Below are 25754 nucleotides of genomic sequence, written 5' to 3' on the forward strand. Positions count from 1 at the left end.
TGGGTTTGGAAAGAAATGAGGAAAAGCAGTGGAGTGTTATGGAAAATCAACAGGAACATCGTGGACTTCTGAGATTCAGCCCAGGGAATAGGGGAAGGACGATTGGATGGACTTTTTTGTTTACTCCCACAAAATTACATCCCCTTCACCTTGCCCTTTTTCCCGCCTCAACTATTTTATTCTGTTCTATTCTACTCTACTTTCTTCTAAATTCATCATATTCACCATCTTAAGGTTCCTTTCCGACTTGGGTCTCTCCTTGTTTCTCCTTCATCTCGACATAATCTCCTTACAGAAGAGCATCATTTTCATTTTGTAAAAATTGTTTTGTACAATTAAATTTTTAAAAAAGGGCCACATGTGTTTTGCTGTTTTGTGTAGTGTTACATGTCATCTTCCAGCTGCTTCAAAGCACCGTCTGTCCTTGTGCAACCCAAAATGGCATAATGTGAGACAACTTAATAAAACATGATGTAATAGAGCAAAACATGACAGAACATAACATCCTAGATAACAAATAGTATTATGTCCAATAAATAAGGAGACGGTGGAGATAAATTAACAAATATATGAAAATTAAATGGAGTGAAAATGTCTTCCAACAAACTTATGCAATTAGGTTACAAAATGTATATTGGTACCAGAGAAATAAAAAGAAAAAAAAAACACAAGGGTGAAGAGGGTTAGTTGTAAATGCAGTGGGGCAGTAAACGTTCAGTGCAGGTGTGACGGGGAACACCACCATAAAGGTAAAGGGAAGGCATACATCAGGAGGCTGCAGATATTTTGGACTACAAATCCCATGACCCATCACAACTGACTATGCTGTCAACGGCTGACAGGAGTTATAGATCAAAACATCAGCAGTTCCAAAGGTTGCTGATCACTGGTGTACATTGATAACAATGATTTCATGTTACAATTTTTGGCAACGATGCATTTGGGAAAAAATCACATGGATCCCTTCAACCCATTATTAAATAACATGTTCCTGCAACTTGAAATGACAAGAGATGAGTAAAGAGATTTGTCATCAAATGATACTATTAATGATTGGTATCTCTAGGGATAACCTTGCATGCGGCAGAGGACATCCTTTTTATCATTAACAGATGACACCAAAGTAGAGATTGATGGTTGGAGGAACTGATCAATGTATTCCAATATCAGGTCTGTAAATAAGCCTGCGCCAACATGGGTCAACATAGGGTAAATATGTTCGTACCTTTCTGCATTTTTGTTAAAAGGTATAGTTTTGCCAACATTAGAAACATATGCATAATTTAATTCAATGTATCGTGGTTCAAATACCCAAAGACATCCATTCAAATAATTGTACTTTCATTTAGAGTGTGAGTCATACTAGGTGATTTTCTTGCCTGATATCATAACAACAGTTGTTCAGAAGATGTCTAAGACACTGTTCAAATTCTCACTTCTATTCCAGATGACGAGATTGCCCTACCTGTTAGCCTTGTGTGACTATAAAGTCATCTTTGTCTACATTTTTAAGAGCCCTCATTTCATTGTAAGTTATAGTCATTTGCAAGCTGCATTGTCTGTGGCTATCTTTTTAAAAAAATCCTCTTATCTTGTGTAAGCGCTACCTAAATTGCAATACTCCATTTTCTTGGTGGGAGGTGGAAGTAGAACAAGATAAGTTCTTCAGACCACTGGCATTGGGCAAGCATTCAATAATGCTGAATGAGTTAACTGACATGAGAGAAAAATTGGGCGGAACCCTCTTTTTTGTGAAGGGGGCCTGACTCCTGAGGGTGGGTATACTAGAAAAAGAGGAAATGGAGTCAAAAAGGCTACCCTGACCCAAGACGGGAAAGGAGGTCACAAGATTTGCAGCGAAGCTAGGTAATGGCTAGCTTATTAAGACAAACACCCTTAAAGACGGCGAGAGTATCAAGAAAAAACAAGTTTATTTAACACTAACACGATAAACATATTTTCAGAAAACGAGACATATTTTCAAAAAGGGTGCTATTGCATTCAGGATGTGCAACCGTGAGCACATAAATATCTGCTATTTCGTGGGTTAGTAGGCAGAGTGAAAACTTAGTACATGTATTGCTTGGAATCACAATACGATTGTTTTGTCGACACAAAGACTGGTGTTTCTGGTTCGGTGTATTCATTGGTGTTGTTGCAGTGGCTGTACCAGGTGGAGCCGCGCTGCTTGGATGTACCGAACGGTCTTCAGGACTTATACGTTGTGGTTGGAGTCATGATGGTGAAGTGTGTCCATCTAAATATTGTGAGAGAGGACTGGGTTAGTCTGGGGGCGGTGTTGTCAAAGATTTGTATCATTTTCAAGAAAAAAAAGAATGCTGCAAATAAAAGGACCTACCGTGGTCGGATAATTATACGTCTGGGTTGAGGTCCAAATTAATTGGCAGGCATCTGCGGTAACGTCAGATGTCAGGAGCTGTAAGTGAACAATTAAATGAAAAAAAGGGTGATTACCCTATTGGGCAACGAATGTTTACAAATGCATATAAAGTGATTCGGTGCCGTAGAGAGTACCGCCTGTGTTGAGTACAAGTGGTCGTGCACAGTTTTAGTATAAAGGATTGGCGGTGCTTCCAGTGCTGGTTGGGTTGAAATACCTCACTGCTGATGTGGGGAGCCTAGTAACGGCGTGTGGAACATGGATGCAGGTCAAGTTGGTATTGCGTACGTCTGAAAACTTGGGCTTAGAACCTAGGGGGTTGAGTTTCGGAGGGCATGGCGGAATGAACATGCGTGGCTGAAGAGTTGACTCGAAAGTGGCGCGCACAGGTACCTGGTGATAGTCGACTGTGGAGCTGTGTTGTCTCCTGCGCTTGGTCCAGTTGTTCTGTGGGTAATGAGCTGTGCTCCTCCGGAAAACGATAGTGCGCCTGCGCGATGGCGAGTCGTGTTTTAAAGGCTGCAATGCGCATGTCACCGGGGTGTTGGGTGTACAGGCGCATGAGTCGGTGATTAGTGTACAGGCGCATGAGTCGGTGTGGACGTCAGTCCAGGGTGGGTATTGTACGAGGGTTGTCCAGGCACTGAAGTGAGCATGTGGATTACAATTTAATGCTTTATAAAGATACTGCGCTGGTTAGCATCCGACAAGTAAAACATTTGCTATTGTCGTGAAGGAAACATTTGGATGTCAAAGGATTGGCAGAAAGTTTCGCAAAAGATTACGGCTAGCAGTTTGGATAGCACACCAGTACATATAGTGCAATTTGACTGTTTATACATATGGTTTTCAAAATGAACAAATTTAACAATTGTAGGAAAACCATCGATTATGGCATTTTGTATAGATGTCAAAAGATGTGACAGGATTGGCAGAAGGTTATTTTGCAAAGGATATCGGCTTGCAGTATGGATGGCACACCAGTACATTTCGTGCAATTTGACTATTTATACATATAGTTTTCAAAAATGAACAAAAATGACAATTGTGAGAATAACATCAATTGTGGCATATTTTCGAACTGAACAATCGAATGGACATATTCATACAGACATGAGCATTTTGTTACCAAGTACACTTTGCTGGACGGCTGAAAACCCAAAGAAGCTTCGTGGCTGATTTTGGTGGTAAGGATCGCTTTTATTTGTTGAAAAAGAGATTCCATTCTATAGAAATGTTTAAACCCTGTTTTACAGAGTCTAGACGGTAAATCCATTTCTGTTCTAGTTTGCGTAAGGCCAGGTCACTGTCACCTCCGCGCAAGGGGTTCCCCACGGTTTGCAAAACTGTCCAGAAGATGTCATTATGGGTGTGATTTTTGGCTTTGAAATGTGCCACTAGGGGTTTGTCGTCTACTTGGTTGCGCACACAAGAACGATGTTCGCATATGCGTTGTCTAATCTCTCTTTTCGATTTGCCAACGTAGATGAGGTTGCAGGGGCATTTGATTATGTAAACAGACCATTTGGTTTTACAATTCGAGAAAGAATTTAGGGTCCATTGTTGGCCCTTCAGGTCAATTGTTTTGAGGTTGTCTGTCAGGGAACATACCGAACAATTTCCACATTTGAAGTGTCCTTTTGCTGGCGGAAGGTGCCAGAGAGTGGTTTGTTGGTTTCTTGGGGTCTCAACTTCCGAATATGTGTGAACCAGGTGATCCTTGAGATTGCTGCTTCGTTTGAATGCGAATCTTGGTTTCTCTGGTTTGAAAGTGTCGGTTTGGAGTATATCCCAATGTTTAAGGATCACCTTTCTGATGGTGTTGCTTAGTGGCGTAAAGGTGGTTACGCAAGTCATCTCAGTCGCCAGTTGGTCTGTCCATCTACATCGACTACTTCCTAAAACCATTTATCTGCAAGATGCCCTCCTACATCCAAGACACCACGGCGATGATTAGAAAGTTGGACACCATACGAGTAGAACCTGAAGACCTACTAGTTACTCTAGACGTGGAATCATTGTACACAAGCATCCCACAAATGGAGTGTTTGCAAGTCCTCAAGACATACCTAGATAAAAGACCAAAAGTAGAACCACCCACAGCATTTCTTCTTGAAGTTACAAGAATAGCCCTTATGGAGAATTACTTCGTCTACAAACAGACTTTTTATCAACAATGCCATGGAACCAGCATGGGGGCCACCTTTGCCCCCGATGTAGCCAATCTCTTTATGGACGCTTTTGAGAAGGACTCTATCTACAACGAACAGAACATTTTTAAACAGTCGATCAAATGTTGGCTACGATACATAGACGATGTATTTATGATATGGCAAGGAACGGAATACGACCTCCTCCTTTTCCTACAATGGCTTATCTCATGCAACCACTGTATAAAATTCACCATGGATCACGACAAGAACAAAATACCATTTCTGGATCTAGAAATTTACAAAAACCCAGACAAGACTTTAAGCACAACTTTGTACCGAAAACCCACATCAAAGAACACACTTTTGGACTACTCCAGTTTCCACCCCTCAGGCCTCAAGATCAATCTTCCATATGGCCAATTCCTGCGCATAAGAAGAAATTGCTCCACAATGAGCGAGTACATATCAAAGAGTAAAGAACTAGCTACCCGATTACAAGAAAGAGGCTATCCAAAACATATCGTCAGACAAGCCCGTAAGCGTGTAAAAAACACAAACCGAGAATCATGTCTTATACCAACCAAAAGAGACCACTGGCGACTAAGATGACTTGCGTAACCACCTTTACGCCACTAAGCAACACCATCAGAAAGGTGATCCTTAAACATTGGGATATACTCCAAACCGACACTTTCAAACCAGAGAAACCAAGATTCGCATTCAAACGAAGCAGCAATCTCAAGGATCACCTGGTTCACACATATTCGGAAGTTGAGACCCCAAGAAACCAACAAACCACTCTCTGGCACCTTCCGCCAGCAAAAGGACACTTCAAAGGTGGAAATTGTTCGGTATGTTCCCTGACAGACAACCTCAAAACAATTGACCTGAAGGGCCAACAATGGACCCTAAATTCTTTCTCGAATTGTAAAACCAAATGGTCTGTTTACATAATCAAATGCCCCTGCAACCTCATCTACGTTGGCAAATCGAAAAGAGAGATTAGACAACGCATATGCGAACATCGTTCTTGTGTGCGCAACCAAGTAGACGACAAACCCCTAGTGGCACATTTCAAAGCCAAAAATCACACCCATAATGACATCTTCTGGACAGTTTTGCAAACCGTGGGGAACCCCTTTCGCGGAGGTGACAGGGACCTGGCCTTACGCAAACTAGAACAGAAATGGATTTACCGTCTAGACTCTGTAAAACAGGGTTTAAACATTTCTATAGAATGGAATCTCTTTTTCAACAAATAAAAGCGATCCTTACCACCAAAATCAGCCACGAAGCTTCTTTGGGTTTTCAGCCGTCCACCAAAGTGTACTTGGTAACAAAATGCTCATGTCTGTATGAATATGTCCATTCGATTGTTCAGTTCGAAAATATGCCACAATTGATGTTATTCTCACAATTGTCATTTTTGTTCATTTTTGAAAACTATATGTATAAATAGTCAAATTGCACGAAATGTACTGGTGTGCCATCCATACTGCAAGCCGATATCCTTTGCAAAATAACCTTCTGCCAATCCTGTCACATCTTTTGACATCTATACAAAATGCCATAATCGATGGTTTTCCTACAATTGTTAAATTTGTTCATTTTGAAAACCATATGTATAAACAGTCAAATTGCACTATATGTACTGGTGTGCTATCCAAACTGCTAGCCGTAATCTTTTGCGAAACTTTCTGCCAATCCTTTGACATCCAAATGTTTCCTTCACGACAATAGCAAATGTTTTACTTGTCGGATGCTAACCAGCGCAGTATCTTTATAAAGCATTAAATTGTAATCCACATGCTCACTTCAGTGCCTGGACAACCCTCGTACAATACCCACCCTGGACTGACGTCCACACCGACTCATGCGCCTGTACACTAATCACCGACTCATGCGCCTGTACACCCAACACCCCGGTGACATGCGCATTGCAGCCTTTAAAACACGACTCGCCATCGCGCAGGCGCACTATCGTTTTCCGGAGGAGCACAGCTCATTACCCACAGAACAACTGGACCAAGCGCAGGAGACAACACAGCTCCACAGTCGACTATCACCAGGTACCTGTGCGCGCCACTTTCGAGTCAACTCTTCAGCCACGCATGTTCATTCCGCCATGCCCTCCGAAACTCAACCCCCTAGGTTCTAAGCCCAAGTTTTCAGACGTACGCAATACCAACTTGACCTGCATCCATGTTCCACACGCCGTTACTAGGCTCCCCACATCAGCAGTGAGGTATTTCAACCCAACCAGCACTGGAAGCACCGCCAATCCTTTATACTAAAACTGTGCACGACCACTTGTACTCAACACAGGCGGTACTCTCTACGGCACCGAATCACTTTATAGGCATTTGTAAACATTCGTTGCCCAATAGGGTAATCACCCTTTTTTTCATTTAATTGTTCACTTACAGCTCCTGACATCTGACGTTACCGCAGATGCCTGCCAATTAATTTGGACCTCAACCCAGACGTATAATTATCCGACCACGGTAGGTCCTTTTATTTGCAGCATTCTTTTTTTTCTTGAAAATGATACAAATCTTTGACAACACCGCCCCCAGACTAACCCAGTCCTCTCTCACAATATTTAGATGGACACACTTCACCATCATGACTCCAACCACAATGTATAAGTCCTGAAGACCGTTCGGTACATCCAAGCAGCGCGGCTCCACCTGGTACAGCCACTGCAACAACACCAATGAATACACCGAACCAGAAACACCAGTCTTTGTGTCGACAAAACGATCGTATTGTGATTCCAAGCAATACATGTACTAAGTTTTCACTCTGCCTACTAACCCACGAAATAGCAGATATTTATGTGCTCACGGTTGCACATCCTGAATGCAATAGCACCCTTTTTGAAAATATGTCTCGTTTTCTGAAAATATGTTTATCGTGTTAGTGTTAAATAAACTTGTTTTTTCTTGATACTCTCGCCGTCTTTAAGGGTGTTTGTCTTAATAAGCTAGCCATTACCTAGCTTCACTGCAAATCTTGTGACCTCCTTTCCCGTCTTGGGTCAGGGTAGCCTTTTTGACTCCATTTCCTCTTTTTCTGAGTTAACTGACATTCATAAGTCAAAGTGACATATTGATTTCCCTCTAATCGTGTGTGTAGAGCTTCAAGGTGTCAGATTGTGGAGTCTTAAAAAGGTTGCAGGTGATTAACATTATGTACATGTGGTTGATTTACAAAAACATACTATATTCAGGTTCCCTTCTTAATTTAAATGTATCAATGTACAATAAATAGTACTAAGGCATAATGTTATTGTGCAAGTTAGGTGGTTACCATGATACAGCAAGTAGAGGCTATTTGTCTGGTAAGTAAACCTTGAAAGCCTTTAGACTGTGACTAATTTATTTTGGTTATTAGGTGGTACTGAAAGGGCTACCTGCAAGCCAATACTATTGTCATTAAAATAAGAGCTTCAAATAGGAGCTGTGAATGAGGGTCTGTAATGCTTTTCAATGGAGATGACATATGAGGATGGATACATAGGATTTTTTGACACCCTTTTCTAAGTCAAATCTATATGATTTTACACCCATACCCGCTCATCCCCACTCAAAACCACACCCCGTTTGCACTCTTTCCCTGCATTTGAATTGTGTGCTGAATTTAGCAGCCATGTGTAATTCCAAAATGGCAACCACTACTATGTGTCAATGTTTCTAAAAAGTTCTTCTACTTGTTTTTTATTTAAAATATATATACTAGTGTTTTTAAGTTATGTAATACATATTGTTTTATTTTGTATTAAAAGCAAACAACTTACTGTTATAGATTTTTTTTGTTGTAAAATGTCTTTGAAAATGTCCATGCACTTACTTTTGGGTGTTCTTAAAGTCTTTTCTGATGTAAGCAGTACCTGATTGGATGTGCAGTATGTTAGTGATGTCAGTATGCCGTGTTTGGGTATACATGTTGTGCTTTTTTCCACAAGGTAGCCATTTTTGGAACAGCGATGATTAGCATTCAAATGCATTTCAACGCCTACACAAATTTAATTCAAGCACAACGTTTTTAGTAGTAGTAAGTACGTTTAAAGTGTAGCACAACACTTGTGTGTATGCAATGTATTTGATGCATAGTTGCTAAAAGGCTCAATTTGATTTCTCAAAATTAATTGTTGGTGTAGTATCCGTTTGCGGTGCCCCACTTGTTTGCAATTTTCATGTTATGCTTCCTTCTGAGATGGCTGCCCAGATAATACCAGTTTGTCTGCAGTCTTCTGTGGAACTTGCTAATTGCATGCAGGGTTAACAGAGTGGCAGAAACAAAACAAGGTAGGCAGGGGAGCTGTCACACCCATCCTGACTCCTTCCAATGCACAAACTGAAAGCCCAGTGCAGTTACTGCACAATGTAAACAGTGCGGGAGGCTGGGCGGGCCCCGCACACTGCAGCCCTTGCATTATTGAACAGATGCTGAACCTAGAAATCGACCAGAAAGCCACAGGTCTTTATGGGAGCCCAGGAGAAGACATGCAAAATCCTTTCTTTTTAAAATTATTATAAATACTGAGCTTCTGCCCCGGAATTTTCTGGCTTTACAAAGAGGCTGAAATGAGGTTAACAACCCGCAGCAGCCAAAGAGGCATTGGCCAAGACTGAACTATGCCGAACCTAAAAAGAAGCACGGGCAGGAAGGACATACTGTGGAGGGCATGATCGCTGTTTAAGTGCCTACCAAACGATCAATACATAAATAAATACAATCCTTCCTTTTAAATTGTTATTAATACCGAGCTTCTGCCCTTAAAGGTGCTAGCTTTACAATGATGCCGAGCTGAACTATCCTGAACCTAAAATGCAGCAGGGGCAAGAAGGACAAGCACGCTAACAGCTGTGGTGACGAGCAAGAGAAGGGGCCCTGGCAGCAGCTGCACTTGGGCTGGGGGGCCAAGAGAAAGTTTCTGCAGCGGGGGCTGCCCTTGTAGCAGCTGCAGCAGCAGCTCAGTGGCATCTGCAGCTCCCCTGGCAGCAGCAGGCCCCAAACCTGCAGCTGCAAGTGACACTCTGGGGGTTGGAATGGGGACAGTTTTCATGTGAAGTAGAAGTTACATCGCAGTAAGAGCCTTTTTATGCAAGTGTAAAAGAAGTATAGCACTTCAGTTTCTGCCAGCCTTCCCTTGCACACAACCTGTGGATCATGCCCTCAACAGTATGCCATTTCTGTACGGTATCAGTACTACTAGACGTTTACTTCATGCACCTTGCACAGCAGAATCCCTATATTGCATGCCACCTAACCTGCAGTAGGGCATAAGAATTGACTACTGGCAACCCCATGCTTCTTCCTGCAGCATGACACAACATTGCCTCCTGACATACCCTTAGCTTGCATGCTCTAAGAAGAGCTTTGCCTGCTTTCCAAGTGCATGATCCTTCAGCACTCAGCCCTGCCCAGCTGTTCCTTGCATGGTCCTGTTTGTAGCAGCACTCACCAAGCCAGCCATCATTTGCAGCCTCCACTTAGACAAGAATATCAACACAGCCTCCTCTCTTACACATTCCCTCTCTAAAGCAAGTCCTGGCCCACACCTGCACTTCTATGTGTGTTATTTCATCCATCTCCAACATTTAATGGGTTCTGCTTGTTTTTGCACACGTGCAAATGAAGCAGGACACCAGCATTACGTGCACTCTCGTGCAAGCTTCTTGCAACGGTAACCCAAGTTGCCTGTCCTAGTAGATACTCCACACTGCCAGCAGGACAGTATTCTGTGCATTGGGTGTGTGCGACTCGCCCTCGGACGTGACATGTACTTGTTCAGAGTTTGCGTAGAAACGGTTCCCATGCCATGGTGTCTCGATGTATGAAGTAGATAGGTGCCCATAATAACAGTGCTTTAGTGCAGGAAAGAGAAGACACTGCACCTATAGGGTGACTAGGGTGAATAGGGTGTGCATAGGGTGTATAGGGTGTGCATAGTGAAGCCGGTGGACGTTACTTATGACACATTGTACTACAGTCCCCATCCCACCTTGTCGCAGGTCTTTGGAAATGTAAAATGGAAACAAGGATAGTGTATGCAGCAACACAGCGGTAATCCAACTCCCATTAAAACGAAAGGGGCTGTTTGTTAAGGGGGAAAGACTTATAAAGGATACGGGAGGTTAGTTTATTTACAGTAACTGGCAGCATGCAGGATGCTTGTTTGACAAATATAATGCCAGTAGTGCATGAGATGCAACACTATTATGTTATTGTTTACACTGGCATAGAACTTTCTGGGAGCAGTGTGAATGCTAGAATAATGAAGTGTTTTCTGTGATAATGTGCAATTAGCGTGGGCACTTTAAAACTGGTTTTAACTGATAGGCAGCCATAGAGTTCTGCACTTTGCCATATTTAGTAACCTGGCTCGTAGTGGCAAGACTTGCATCTACTTCTGCGTGCCTTTCATACTTTGACCACTGTGATTGGGTGTATTGTATTATATGGCACAGGAACGATGTGGGTCAGTAAATAATACAAATAAAACAATAATTGGCAATGCAAAGAGTTTGGGTTTTTGTGTAGGCATGGGATAGGCAATTGCCAGTCACTGCTGTGGTGGTATTAACTGCCCATTGATGGCAGCAGGTGCAAAATGGTGCAAGTACATGAGCATCTATTAGAAGTGCCTGGCAAATGCCTAGTACTTAAACACAAGCCAAAACTGTTGGCTTTGCAATGTGTATTTTTACATGGTTTCGCTCTGGGAGACCAGACTTTTTAAAAAGCACAATGATTCGTGAGCCAATGCCAACAGAATGAACAACGTGCAGACTTTTATTTCGTGTTGGTGAACATCGTGCCTTAAAGCCAATTGGATAGTGTATTTTACTGCATTTTGTGTTTATAATGCTCCAAAAATGAAAAAACATGTTATTTTATGTTATGTTATTTGGAATTTATATAATGCCTTTTACCATTGGTATGATTCCAAAGCACTGTGGCTTGAATGCCCTCGGGGACCGTAGTCGAGTTCCGTGGAGAGAGTAGTGTAGTAAATAGTGCTTGGGTGCACCCGGTATGTCTGCAGCCAGAGCGGATTAAGTAGTGTGTAGCTGCATTCCAGTGTTAGGCGTGGCGCAGTGGTTGTTTGAGATTAGTATAATGTGTGCAGCAAGGCCAAGTGAACTTGGAAAGCTGCATGCTTGTGGTGGTGGCGTTTGTGAATGGGATTATGTGTGTAGGTAGGCCAATTTCTGTGGGGTATAGCTGCGTTCTAAAGACTGTTAAGGTGATCATGAATGTGTCTAATTATATGTGCAACTAAGCCGAATTAATCGAGGGATATAGCTTCATTCTATTGCTTGTTGGTGCAGAGGGGAGAGTTAGCATATTGGTGTGTTTGAGTGTCAGTGTAAATATACCAAGACATTTTATCAACTTTCTTGGTCTTTTAGGTGTGTAAATCAAGAATGAAGCATAAATCATTATTCATTTTACTTATAAGATGCACATACATAGTAATACAAACAGGGGACAATGGAGCATGTTTTGGGACTCTGCAACTGATCCATCTTGAGGAGGTATTCAAATGTTCTAAACAGGTGGACATACCCTTTCAGGGTTTTGCTTAAGACTTTGGTTGGGAGTAAAGTGACAATGCGTCAGTTGATAGACACCCATCCAACAATCTGCATTTAAGTCAAGAAGAAGTACATTATCTAAGTGGCCATAGTCAATCATGTTTAACAGTTCATCCCAAACTAAACTGATGATTCTTACTTTCAAAGGATTGAGTAAAAATGTTAATAGTTTAAAATCAGCAAGTCATGGTTTTCTAAGTAAGCTTGCAATTGGCTTACTTCAATCTTTTCAGACAGTTTAGACATTATTTGTATCAGAGTGAGAGTTCTTTAGATTTCCATCATGCTAGGGGCTTAAAAAACAATATTTTAGTAAAGGCTTATGTGTTGTATTTTCCAATGGACAGGAAATATCCCCATTTACAATTAGTGCATTGTCTATTTTGGCAACTATGGCAAGGAGTTATGTGACCTTAATATCCAGAATGGACCTGCAACTTTTTTGATAATTCAACATGTTTAGAGTATTAGAACCTGGGAGTGGGCATACGTAAATCTGGAGGGGGGTATCTTTGTTTCTGCCCCCTATACAGTTATGTTATAAGGACAGAGCACCCCACCCAAGTTTCTCTATGTGGTAACAATGGATGAACAAGCAAGGGAGAGACTCAAGGGAGGTGATGCAGGCTGGTTAATAAGTACAATGAATCCCCAAACCCCCACAAAGGAATGTTCACAGCCTATGTTATGTGATAACACAGTTCTTTTATATAAAATAAGATTCAGGTAAATGTATACATCAATAAATAACAAACTTTGGACTCCGGTGTCACTATCCTAATAATAGTCAATATTATGTGGTACCACAATATACTTTATATTCAACTTAGAATGCACCAACTGCTGACAGATATTAAAAAGCATAGGAATCGTAAAGCATTGCATAGTGGCATATATAGTACTGTAGAAAAGCAAGTTAGATTATGAACATTGACAGAATGCTTTCTTAAGTTAGATAGGCAATACTGTGTGAGGATCTTGTCATCTGGGCAAACTGTAAGGGAAACGGTAGGGTGTACTTTATCTTCTCTATTACAGCCCACTCCAAATATATTCAATAATGCTCTGTTTCCTTTTCTACAGAACCCACTACTCCAACGTACCTGGGAAGCCACAGGAGAACAGGATCCACAATGAATGTGGACCCCTGGATGATTCCTGAGGATGGAAGATGCTCTTCCTTATCCCAGTACTGTGAGTGGCTTGGCAGGTGAACTTGTGGAGTTTCTTGACTTTACTCAATGAGAACCATTGAGGATGGACCCCCTTTGGAAGAAGGAGTCTCTGGGATGTCGATGGCGAGAAAACAGGAGGAACCAAGCAGTGTCAGAAAGGCCACACTTTTGGTCTTAGCAATGGTCTCCATTGGTGGGTTGTTTCTCTGGCTGTGGATGGCCCATGAAACTGAAACTTGCAGTGGACATTGACACGGCCTGTCTGAAGAAGATAAGATCCCTGGCAGCTCGGATGACTTTTGGTGTTGACAGGTACAGTGGCAGATGTAGGTGTCAGGTTTTGGGATTTCATGGCTTACCGCCTTTTGGATCTTCAGTGCTGCAGCTACAGCACATACATCTGAATGGCTTCTGGCAACCTATACCTGACCGCTGGACTGGACTGTGGACCCTAACCAAGTCTGGACAATCGGCACATCTTCTTCGGATTTTGGTGGAGGGAAACCAACCGTCGGACACACCACTGCAGGCAGCACCATGAAACTTCTCTGGTGAGGAAAAGTGGACAGATGCTGTGGCAGAGACACCCCTTTGAAGATTTCTTCAGAGTTGTAGAACTTTAGCAGCTCCTAGTGTCAAGCAGCGCTATGCCATGATACCCCCTCTTCCGGGTGATACTCAGCAACGTAGCTTCCAACGGTCATGAACACTTTTCTGGTCCCTGGGCAACAAAGATGAACTTATTGGGTTCAAGAGGAGTAGGCACTTTTCTTCTGGACCCATGAAGACACCTTCTCTGGATGGCAAGCACACTGGACTGGCTTTCAGGACACTTTCGAGTGAAGACACCTGCCCAGTTCCTTATGCAGCAAGTCAGTAAGGGGCTCACTCTCATCCTCTACTTGCCCTGAAGTTAGCAGAAGGTATGAGACATTCTCTCTTCTGTGGAAAGTCTTGAGCCTGGTAACATGGAAGACCTGAGGGGCTACCTCAGGTGCACCCATGTCAACCAGATACTTCACGTTGCCCATATTGGAGATTATCCTGAAGGCTCCAGTCCACTTATCTGCCAAAGCTTGGTGGTCTCCATCACAGGGATCTCCTGGACAGAATTCCAGTTCACATGTGAGGCTTTAAGTTCATGCCAGAACTTGTTCAGTTCTTGGCTAGGCTTCAGATTTGCTGATGCCTGACCCATCAGCTGTAGCATCCTCCTTCTGAGTCCTAAGACCTAGTTCCCCAGTAGCTTGGCAGGACATGGAGTTTTGGCTTCCAAACCTTCTCTTACTAAGGCAAGGGACCCCCTCACTGGATGTCCAAACAGGAGCTCAAAGGGGCTGAAACCAACAACCTCTTAAGGCACCTTTTAAAGACTGGAGGAGGGTATCTGTACTTCTGTTCCCTATATAATAGTGTAAAGGCACAGAACCCCCCAGCAAGGCTTTCAATGTTGTAACAGTGGAAGAGCTGCCAGACTAAAGCTTTCAAGAGGTGATACAGTACAGTGTTTCCCAAAAGCCCCCACAAAAGAATGCCCACACACTATATTAGGTGAAAACACAGCTTATTTATATAAAATAAGGTTTGTTACCTCGACCAGATATGTACATGTAAATAATAACAATTTGTACATGGAATCCATATTCATAGAATGGCAATTATAGACATTCTTTGTGGTACCACACATCACCTAAATCCAGTAATAGATGCACTAACTGCAGACAGTTTTAAATAGGCAGGTGGATTCTTCAGTTAGGTGTCACAGCATAGAATAGGAAAGAAAGGCAGGTTAGAAATGAACAGTGGCAGAATGCTTTCTTTAGGCTAGACAAGTAATTCTGAGTGAGGATCCCCCCACCTGGGCAACCTATAAGGGAATAGTTAGGGAATAACTTATGTTGTCTTTTACAGCACATTATAATAATGTTCAATAACCTTGTGCTTTCTTTTAACATGTTCTACCACCCCAAAGTACCTGAGAGGCCACAGAAGACCAGGATCCAAGACTGATATGGGACTCCTGGACGACTCCTGAGGCTAGAAGATGCTCTTCCTTGTCACAGTACCTTTGGGGCCCTGGCAGGCGAAGTGGCAGACTTTCTCAGTTTTTTTCAATGATTCCCTCTGAGGATGGACGCCCCTTTGGAAGTAGGACCCACTGGAATGCTGAGTCCAAGAATAGAAAGGAACCAAAGTCTTTCTGAAGTGCAGCAGTTTGTCTCTTCGCAGTGCTCTTCTATTGTCAGCATTTTCTCCGACTGTAGAAGTCCTTGGGAGATGAAAATTCCAGTGGGCTTGTTAAAGGCTTGGCAGATGAAACTAAGACCCCTGGCATCCTACAATGACTTCTGGCGGTGGCGGGTGCATATGTCACTTTTGGTGTCGGGTTTCAGAATATCTCAGTTTTCTGACATTTAAACCGGAAGGCTGCCGCCAGACTCGTGGGAATTTAGCGGCTCCTGACTTGACGGAATCACTGGGGCATTACAGCCCTGGTGGTCCAGTAATTCCAGAGCCGGCATTGTGTTTCCACGTCCATGTGCGGCCCGTGGCTTTACAACCACCAGGTCAGACCTGGCGGGTGTAACACCACACGGCCACATAACTCAGAGTTAGCCGGTCCGGAAAACGGTGCCGGTATGGTTTTACCGGCACTGATAAATCCGGCAGGCTAACTCATAATGAGGCCCATTGTCTTGTACAATTACAGGCAGTTTGGCTGTCTTGTCATCAATCTGGATGGTGACTAAGGTTACAGGGGCAGGTTTGGGAGGTCCTCCAGCTAACTTGGTGGTTCTCAGAGGAGCACGTACATAGTCCTCTGGTCTGAAAAGGGTCCTGTCCTCCACTACCATGCTAGCCCCAGCGTCTCTCAAATCAGTGGGAACAAACAGATTCCCTTTGAACTGGTGATAGCTATCTCACCCGTCCCAACTTGTTGGCATCCTTGGAACACTGTCATCTAAACGACTACCAATTCAACACTTATAGCCTCTGAATGCAATCTGAGAAAACAAACAAAACCTGGTTAGTATCGGTCAACTCTGCCCTTAGGTGTCTCTTCACCCCAGGTTTTTGACTCAGCCACGAACAGATGGAAGGATTCCCCTGGACAATTAATAACAAGCTCTCATGCACTTAAAAATATTGCATCTCCTTTCCAAAATACTGCCAATTTGTAAAAACCACAGGCCTGATATTGTTGCAGCTGCCTCTTCCTTTAATCCTTGCCAAACCAATTTTCCCAGTCACACAGAGTGCATCTCACAAAACCCTGGTTGCAGGGTCTGCCCAAAATAAGAAAGAGCACCCGGCATACAGACTGTTCAAATCTACCATGTACCCCAAACATATGTCCCTTGAGAGCCATGCCAATCTATCCTCTTCTCCCCCTCCTACTCTCCTCCTCCTCCCCCATCCTCCTCTATGTCCTCTTTCTCTTCTGTCACTCATTCTGAAGTTACCCTCCTTCTAACCAATACTCATCCTACTGCCTCTCCCGCTGACCCCATTCCAACCCTCCTGATTCCTAAAATCTACCCACTCCGTGTACCCTATCTCACCTCCTTCTTCAACATCTGCCTCTTGACTTCCACTTTTCCTACTCCTTTTAAGCACGAAACTATCATCCCCCTTCTGCTAATCCCCATATTGCTTCCAATTATTGCCCCATCTCTCTCCTACCCTTCCTCTCCAAACTTTTCCAACCCATTGTCTATTCTCAACTCTCTTGCTACATCTCTAACCACTCCCTCCTTCCCCCTACCCAATCCGGCTTCCGCCCTCTACACTCCACTGAATCTGCCCTCATCTCTGTTCTTAACTATCTCCTTTCTGCTTGCTACTCTAAGCAATCCTCCATCCTTATTCTCCTTGATCTCTCCGCTGCTTTTGATACTGTTGACCATACTCTTCTCCTCAACTCCCTCTCCTCATTTGGCCTCAAAGACAATGTCCTCAACTGGCTCTCCTCGTATCTCTCTAACCGCACCTTCTCTGTTTCCCGGGGTGGCTCTACCTCTCCCACATATCCTCTCAACCATGGAGTCCCCCAAGGTTCTGTCCTTGGCCCCTTTCTTTTCTCACTCAATATTTCCTTCTTAGCTCCTATCATCTACTCTTTTGGTATCTCGCACCACTTCTACGCTGATGATACCCAGCTTTTCCTCTCCTTCTCCTCCTTCACTCCTGACATTCATGATAAACTCTCTTTTTGCCTTTCTGCTATTAAATTCTGGATGTCCACTCACTTTCTTACTCTTAATGCTGATAAAACTGAACTCCTTTTCTTCCCTGCCAATACTCTTCCTCCTCCCTCCCCTCCCACCTTCATTCTCTTTCCTCCCTCCCAGCTCTCCTTCTCTCCCCATGCCCGTAACCTTGGTCTTCATATTGACCCTCACCTCTCTCTATCCCACCATATTTCTCTCACTGCCAAGTCTTGTCGCTTTCACCTTTACAACATTCGTAAAATTCAACCCCTCCTAACCTTTCAAGCCACCAAACTCTTAATTACCTCCCTTATCTTCTCCAGACTTTTCTACTGTTCCTCCCTTTTCTTTGGACAACCCTCCTCTCACCTCTCCCCACTCAAATCTGTCTACCACTTTGCCATCCGCTCCCTCTGCCTTCTCTCACCTCTTGACTTCATCTCCTCTTCTCTCACCTCTCTAGGTTAGCTCTCTTTTCACTCCCAGCTCAAATTCAAGTTCCTCTGTCTTGTCTTCAAATCCCTCTATGGTCTTGCCCCCCCACCTTTCCTCCCTTCTTACTTTCCATGCCCCTTCTCATACTCTCTGCTCTGCAAATCGTTTCCTACTCTCTCTTCCTCCACCACCCTGTTCCCCCTCCCGCTCCTGCTCTTTCCAACTCCTCGCTCCTTTCCACTGGAACCGCCTACCCCTCCACATCCGCTCTTCTTCCTCCTACCCTTCCTTTTGCTCTTCTCTAACATCTTATCTTTTCCATTCCCCTCCCTTACACCTTTCGCTTCCTCTCCTACCTCTCCCCTGCTTCATGCCTTACCTCTTACTCCTGTAATTCCTTAGCCTCTCCATCCTCTTTTCTCCCTGCTACCCCACCTCCGGCTCTTAACTAGTCTTATTCTTTCCTCTCTTCTTCCCCACACCTTCTAGCCTTCCTTCTTACTTCTGCTTCTATGTCCACTAACTCCTCACTTTCCCTCTCACACCTCTGTCCCTCTCCACTCCCTCATCACTTCAGCAATATTGTAAATTGTTCCTTATACTGTTTTTGAGTTGTGATTCAATTGCCATCTTATGCTTGTTGTATTTTTTCTTGTTCTCATGTAAAGCACTTCGGATTAAAGGGCTATATAAATTCAATAAAATACAAAATACAAATGTAAGTCTGTGCATGTATGTTTTAAAACTACTGCGTCCTCTTCACAGTGGTTTCTCCATGAAAAATCACCTTTCTCGCATGCGTATTATGATGCTCCTTGTTACCCAGCTTCTAGGCCAGGGGTGCACAACTGATTTTGACAGAGGGCCGAAAGTACCTTACATGAGGGCTATAGTGGGCCGAAAAGTAAATGTGGGCGGGGCGGTAGGTGGGGCGTGGCAGGAGGCTTTTTAAACCCCCAATTTCTACTAAACACATGGAAAAAGAATGTTTTAGAGGGGTAACGATTTTTATTTGCATTTCAAACTTACATTTTGTACTACACATTTTCCATTGTTATAATTTATTTCTATTTAGTTATTGTATCTCGCATGTTTAGTTAACTTATATATATTTTATTGACCCTAGATTGGACATGCCGTTATTTTGGACTGCTACAGTTTGCTATTTGGGTTGCCCAAGAGGAGTATGGCCTTCATTGAGTCAGGTTTCCTCAAAAAGCCAAAGATGAACATCTCCCAACTGTGCCTGTTTTAGCTTTATTATTGGGTTCACTCTTGGAGTGCAACACTATGCCCCATGTCCCTCACCCCCAACCAAACACTATGCCCCTTGGCCCCCTCACCCCCAACCAAACATTATGCCCCATGGCTCCCTCACCCCCAACCAAACATTATGCCCCATGGCACCCTCACCCCCATACAAACACTATGCCCCATGTCCCTCACCCCAACCAAACACTATGCCCCATGGCCCCCTCACCCCCAACCAAACATTATGCCCCATGTCCCTCACCCCCAACCAAACACTATGCCCCATGGCCCCCTCACCCCCAACCAAACACTATGCCCCTTGCCCCCCTCACCCCCAACCAAACATTATGCCCCATGGGCCCCTCACCCCCAACCAAACATTATGCCCCATGGCACCCTCACCCCCAACCAAACACTATGCCCCATGTCCCTCACCCCAACCAAACACTATGCCCCATGTCCCTCACCCCCAACCAAACACTATGCCCCATGGCCCCCTCACATCCAACCAAACATTATGCCCCATGGCCCCCTCACCCCCAACCAAACACTATGCCCCATGGCACCCTCACCCCCAACCAAACACTATGCCCCATGTCCCTCACCCCCAACCAAACACTATGCCCCATGGCCCCCTCACATCCAACCAAACATTATGCCCCATGGCCCCCTCACCCCCAACCAAACACTATGGCCCTTGCCCACCTGACCCCCAACCAAACCTTATGCCCCTTGCCCCCCTCACCCCCAACCAAACATTATGCCCCATGGCCCCCTCACCCCCAACCAAACATTGTGCCCCATGGCCCCCTCACCCCCAACCAAACACTATGCCCCATGGCTCCCTCACCCCCAACCAAACACTATGCCCCATGCCCCTCACCCCCAACCAAAAACTATGCCCCATGTCCCTCACCCCCAACCAAACACTATGCCCCAGGGCCCCCTCACCCCCAACCAAACACTATGCCCCATGGCACCCTCACCCCCAACCAAACACTATGCCCCATGGCACCCTCACCCCCAACCAAACACTATGCCCCATGTCCCTCACCCCCAACCAAACACTATGCCCCATGTCCCTCACCCCCAACCAAACACTATGCCCCATGGCCCCCTCACATCCAACCAAACACTATGCCCCATGGCACCCTCACCCCCAACCAAACACTATGCCCCATGTCCCTCACCCCCAACCAAACACTATGTCCCACGGCCCCCTCACATCCAACCAAACATTATGCCCCATGGCCCCCTCACATCCAACCAAACATTATGCCCCATGGCCCCCTCACATCCAACCAAACATTATGCCCCATGGCACCCTCACCCACAACCAAACACTATGCCCCATGTCCCTCACCCCCAACCAAACACTATGCCCCATGGCCCCCTCACACCCAAGCAAACACTATGCCCCATGGCCCCCTCACCCCCAAGCAAACACTATGCCCCAGGGCCCCCTTACCCCCAACCAAACACTATGGCAGTTGGAAAAAACATCTTTTTGGAGGTGTACCGTTTTATTTGTATTTAAAACTTACATGTTGTACTATACATTTCCCCAAATCATACAGGATGAAACAGTGAACCAGACATAGTTGATCAGTGAGAAACATTGCAGCGTTTCTCAGCTGTCAGTTTCTGGATCTCGGGCTCCAGTGAGGTTGTTCCTACTCTCAGGATAGCATGGAGATGTTGGTCAGTTAGTCTTGTCCTTAGGCTGGATTTATGTAGTTTCATTTGTGAAAAAACTTGCTCACAAATGTAAGTACTGCCAAACATAGAAACCATCTTTAATGCTTCCCGTGACAGATTGGGGAATTGCGCAGTGTCCAGAGACTGATAGAAGACTAATAAAGGCATCTCTCTGTGCTTATTTTTGAGGGCACTACAGCACTGAAGTTCAATCAGTTCCAGTTGCAGTTCAGGTTGCACACTGTCAACATCAGATGAGAAAGGGTCTGCAAAAAGTTTAAAAGAGGCTCGGTGGGATTTGAATTGTAAGAAACGATTCTCAAAAACATTTTGCAGTTCCTTCAGGACCTTCACATGCCGATACCACCCTCCATACTTGTCATGGGGGAAAACCTCTGCACATGCTGGGTAGTGTCCCAGCATCCCTTTCTCCAGTTGGGCTGTCAGAAGCCTTAACTTTATTTCAAAGGCACAAACTGCCTCAAACAGATCCGATATGAGATTTTGGCTTCCTTGCAACTGTAAATTTAAATCATTGAACTGGCCTGTCAGGTCAGTCAGAAAAGCAAAGTCGGCTACCCAGTCAATATCTAGCATGACAGAAGTGTCCATTCCCTTTTCATCAAGGAATGCTTTTATTTCGTGCCGTAAAGCAAAGAATCGCTTCAGCAAATTGCCACGACTAAGCCATCGAACATCGGTGTGATATAGGACATCACCATAATCCGCCTTTACCTCTTCTAGAAACGCCTGAAACAATCGGTGATTTAAAGAGCGTGCACGGACAAAATTAACCGTTTTCACAACAAAGTCCATCACTTGAGTGAATTTCAAATGTTTTGCACATAATGCCTCTTGGTGGATTATACAGTGATCATTTTTTAAATGGACAGCCTTCTCGCCTAAGTGCCTTTTCAAGCAGCCAATAAACCCATTTTGCTCCCCAACCATGGCTGGCGCCCCATCAGTCGTCACGCCTACCAACGCATCCCATGGCAAATTTAAATCATCAATGACTTTATGAAAGAAATAAAAATGTCAGCACCAGTAGTCCTGCCATGCAAAGATACCAGGGAAGCCAGTTCCTGAAATACTTTGCATTGATTATCGACCCCCCGAATGAAAATTAAGAGTTGGGCTGTGTCACTTGATTCTGTGCTCTCATTAAGGGCAGCTGAAAAGAACTTGACATCCTTACACTGCATTTTCAGTTGGCTGTAACAATTGTCAGCCATATCTACAATACGCCGCTGGATACTCATACGTGAAAGTGGAACATTTGTAAAAACATCTTTTTTTTCTTTACACACTGCCTCGCAAATCTCCATCAGGCAGTCTTTAACGAAATCCCCATCTATGAAAGGATGTGCTGACCTTGCAATAAGCCGAGCAACCTTATAACTCGCAAAGGTGGCACATTCAGATTCTTTTTTTTTTCTGGGCAAAAACACCCTGTTGCTTAGCCAGCTGTGTGTTTAGATCCCCAGCTTTCTTAATTCTCGCTTTCCCCTGCAAATCCTTATATTGTGAATGTTTTGATTCACAATGGTGGCGGATATTATATTCCTTGGGGACTGCTATGCGTTCGAGACAAATGAGACACGAGTACACATCAGGTTTGGACTCGATGAAAAAAAACTTCTCAGTCCACTCATCCTTAAATTGACGGTGCTCCTGGTCAATCTTTCTTTTTTTTACTGCACTAAACATTGGCAGTGACATCTTTGGATTAAGATACGAAATCCACTGTCATGCTCCCACAACGACGGTCCAAGTCTAGAGTATATACAAATTATATACTTTTTGGAGAATCCTAGAAGCGACAAAAGAACAAGATCAGATAAAGAACATAGCCTTGTCAGCATACCTTTTCATGCACTTATTGATGGATACTTTGAGGAATAGCGGGCTGCATAGCATATCAACCTGCTATGTTTGAGATTAAGGTGGAAATTGAGGACATACTTTTTTAAAAAAAATAACATTTCAAAGCACAAGCTGTTGCCAAATTATGAGCTTTTGAAAGGAATTATCACAGGATGACCAATTACTTTAGTGAACATACAAAGAAACTGATCTCAGTTTCTTCCTGGGCAGGGCAAAACTGGCAGGAGCTCCACCATATTGCGCCAGAGAAATAGTTTCTGCTTGTGCTTCCATCCCCCTGAACAATGCTTGATGGGGTTGTAGAAAGGTAACAATTACCCACACTCAATGGGTCTCAAACGCTTGATCGAGGTTTAGTTGCAAAATTACAGGAGCAGACATCATCCAGGACCTTACTAGAAAAGGCTGCAGCCCATTTTGAAAGCTTTAGGAATGTACAAATAACCACACCCACTGCTGACCCTTGACACTCTGGCCCAACATCTCTAATGATATGCTATGATAGTTTATTTCTGGTAGAGCCGGAGAATTACACAAGGTGAGGGAGAGGGGGTAAAGGAGGGAGAGGAACAAAACAAGCTTTTATCGTACTAGGCCTGACGACATTTCAGATAGTGCTGGAGAGGGAGAGGGGATAGTAAGTGGGGGTGTGGGGCAAACATTTGTTACTATCATACCATGTCCAGGGACAATTCTGGACCTAGGAGTATGATCTTTAGGGGACTGCAGCGAATGCCAAAGAGCATCACTAAATGGGAACAGAGCTACATGGTGAGGCCGATTTGGGTTTGGCCCGGGATTTACACACTGGGTGCAGTTGCTATACATCAGGCCAGTGGCCAGGGTTCGCACTGGCAAACACATTTCACTTGCCTGTGTGATCCTACAGGGCACCAGGCAAGGCTGCCAGTTGTCTCTGATGTTATTCACCCTGGCCCACCTCACCCCCCAACTCAGCACACACACAAACATGCACCCATACAGACCCGAACCCCCCACCCCCCAAATCAGCACACACACAAGCACCCAACCAGACCCGAACCCCCACCCCCCAACTCAGCACACACACAAACATGCACCCATACAGACCCGAACCCCCCACCCCCCCAACTCCAAACCCCCACCCCCCAAATCAGCACACACACACAAGCACCCAACCAGACCCGAACCCCCACCCCCCAACTCAGCACACTCTCAAACATGCAAACATACAGACCCAAACCCCCACCCCCCAACTCAGCACACACACAAACATGTACCCAGACAGACCCGATACCCCACCCCAAATCAGCACACACATAGACCCGAACCCCCCACCGCAACTCAGCACACACACAAACATGCACCCATACAGACCCGAACCCCCCACCACCCCAACTCCAAACCCCCACCCCTCAAATCAGCACACACACACAAGCACCCAACCAGACCCGAACCCCCACCCCCCAAATCAGCACACACACAAACATGCACCCATACAGACCCGAACCCCCCACCCCCCAAATCAGCACACACACAAGCACCCAACCAGACCCGAACCCCCACCCCCCAACTCAGCACACACACAAACATGCACCCATACAGACCCGAACCCCCCACCCCCCAACTCCAAACCCCCACCCCCAAATCAGCACACACACACAAGCACCCAACCAGACCCGAACCCCCACCCCCCAACTCAGCACACTCTCAAACATGCAAACATACAGACCCAAACACCCACCCCCCAACTCAGCACACACACAAACATGCACCCATACAGACCCGAACCCCCCACCCCCCCAACTCCAAACCCCCACCCCCCAAATCAGCACACACACAAGCACCCAACCAGACCCGAACCCCCACCCCCCAACTCAGCACACTCTCAAACATGCAAACATACAGACCCAAACCCCCACCCGCCAACTCAGCACACACACAAACATGCACCCAGACAGACCCGACCCCCCACCCCAAATCAGCACACACACAGACCCGAACCCCCCACCCCCAACTCAGCACACACACAAACATGCACCCATACAGACCCGAACCCCCCACACCCCCAACTCCAAACCCCCACCCCCCAAATCAGCACACACACACAAGCACCCAACCAGACCCGAACCCCCACCCCCCAACTCAGCACACTCTCAAACATGCAAACATACAGACCCAAACCCCCACCCCCCAACTCAGCACACACACAAACATGCACCCATACAGACCCGACCCCCCACCCCAAATCAGCACACACACAGACCCGAACCCCCCACCCCCAACTCAGCACACACACAAACATGCACCCATACAGACCCGAACCCCCCCACACCCCAACTCAGCACACAAAAAACATTCAAATCAAAACATTCATACACATCCGACAATTCCCCCAACCCTGCATCTCAACATACACACAAAAAACATTCAAATCCAAACATTCATACACATCTGACACCTCCCCACCCCCGCATCTCAACATACACACAAAAAATATTACAATCCAAACATTCATACACATCCGACACACATCCGACACCCCCCCACCCCAACATACACACAAAAAATATTCAAATCCAAACATCCGACACACATCCAACACCCCCCCACCCCCACATCTCAACATACACACAAAATACATTCAGATCCAAACATCCGACACACATCCAACACCCTCCCACCCCAACATACACACAAAATACATTCAAATCCAAACATCCGACACACATCCGACACCCCCCCACCCCCGCATCTCAACATACACACAAAAAACATTAAAATCCAAACATCCGACACACATCTGACCCCCCTTTGCAACATACACACAGAAACAAAGCAAAACAGACCCGACACACAAACACAAACAGACCACTTACCGGAGACGTGCTGGAAGGCAGGCAGGTAAGCGTCAGGTAAGCTGGAACGCTGGACTCGTACTACGGCTGGCGTGGTCC

The sequence above is a fragment of the Ambystoma mexicanum genome, chromosome 12 (assembly GCF_040938575.1).
Source record: "Ambystoma mexicanum isolate Mex_15411 chromosome 12, UKY_AmexF1_1, whole genome shotgun sequence".
Lineage (NCBI taxonomy): Eukaryota > Metazoa > Chordata > Amphibia > Caudata > Ambystomatidae > Ambystoma > Ambystoma mexicanum.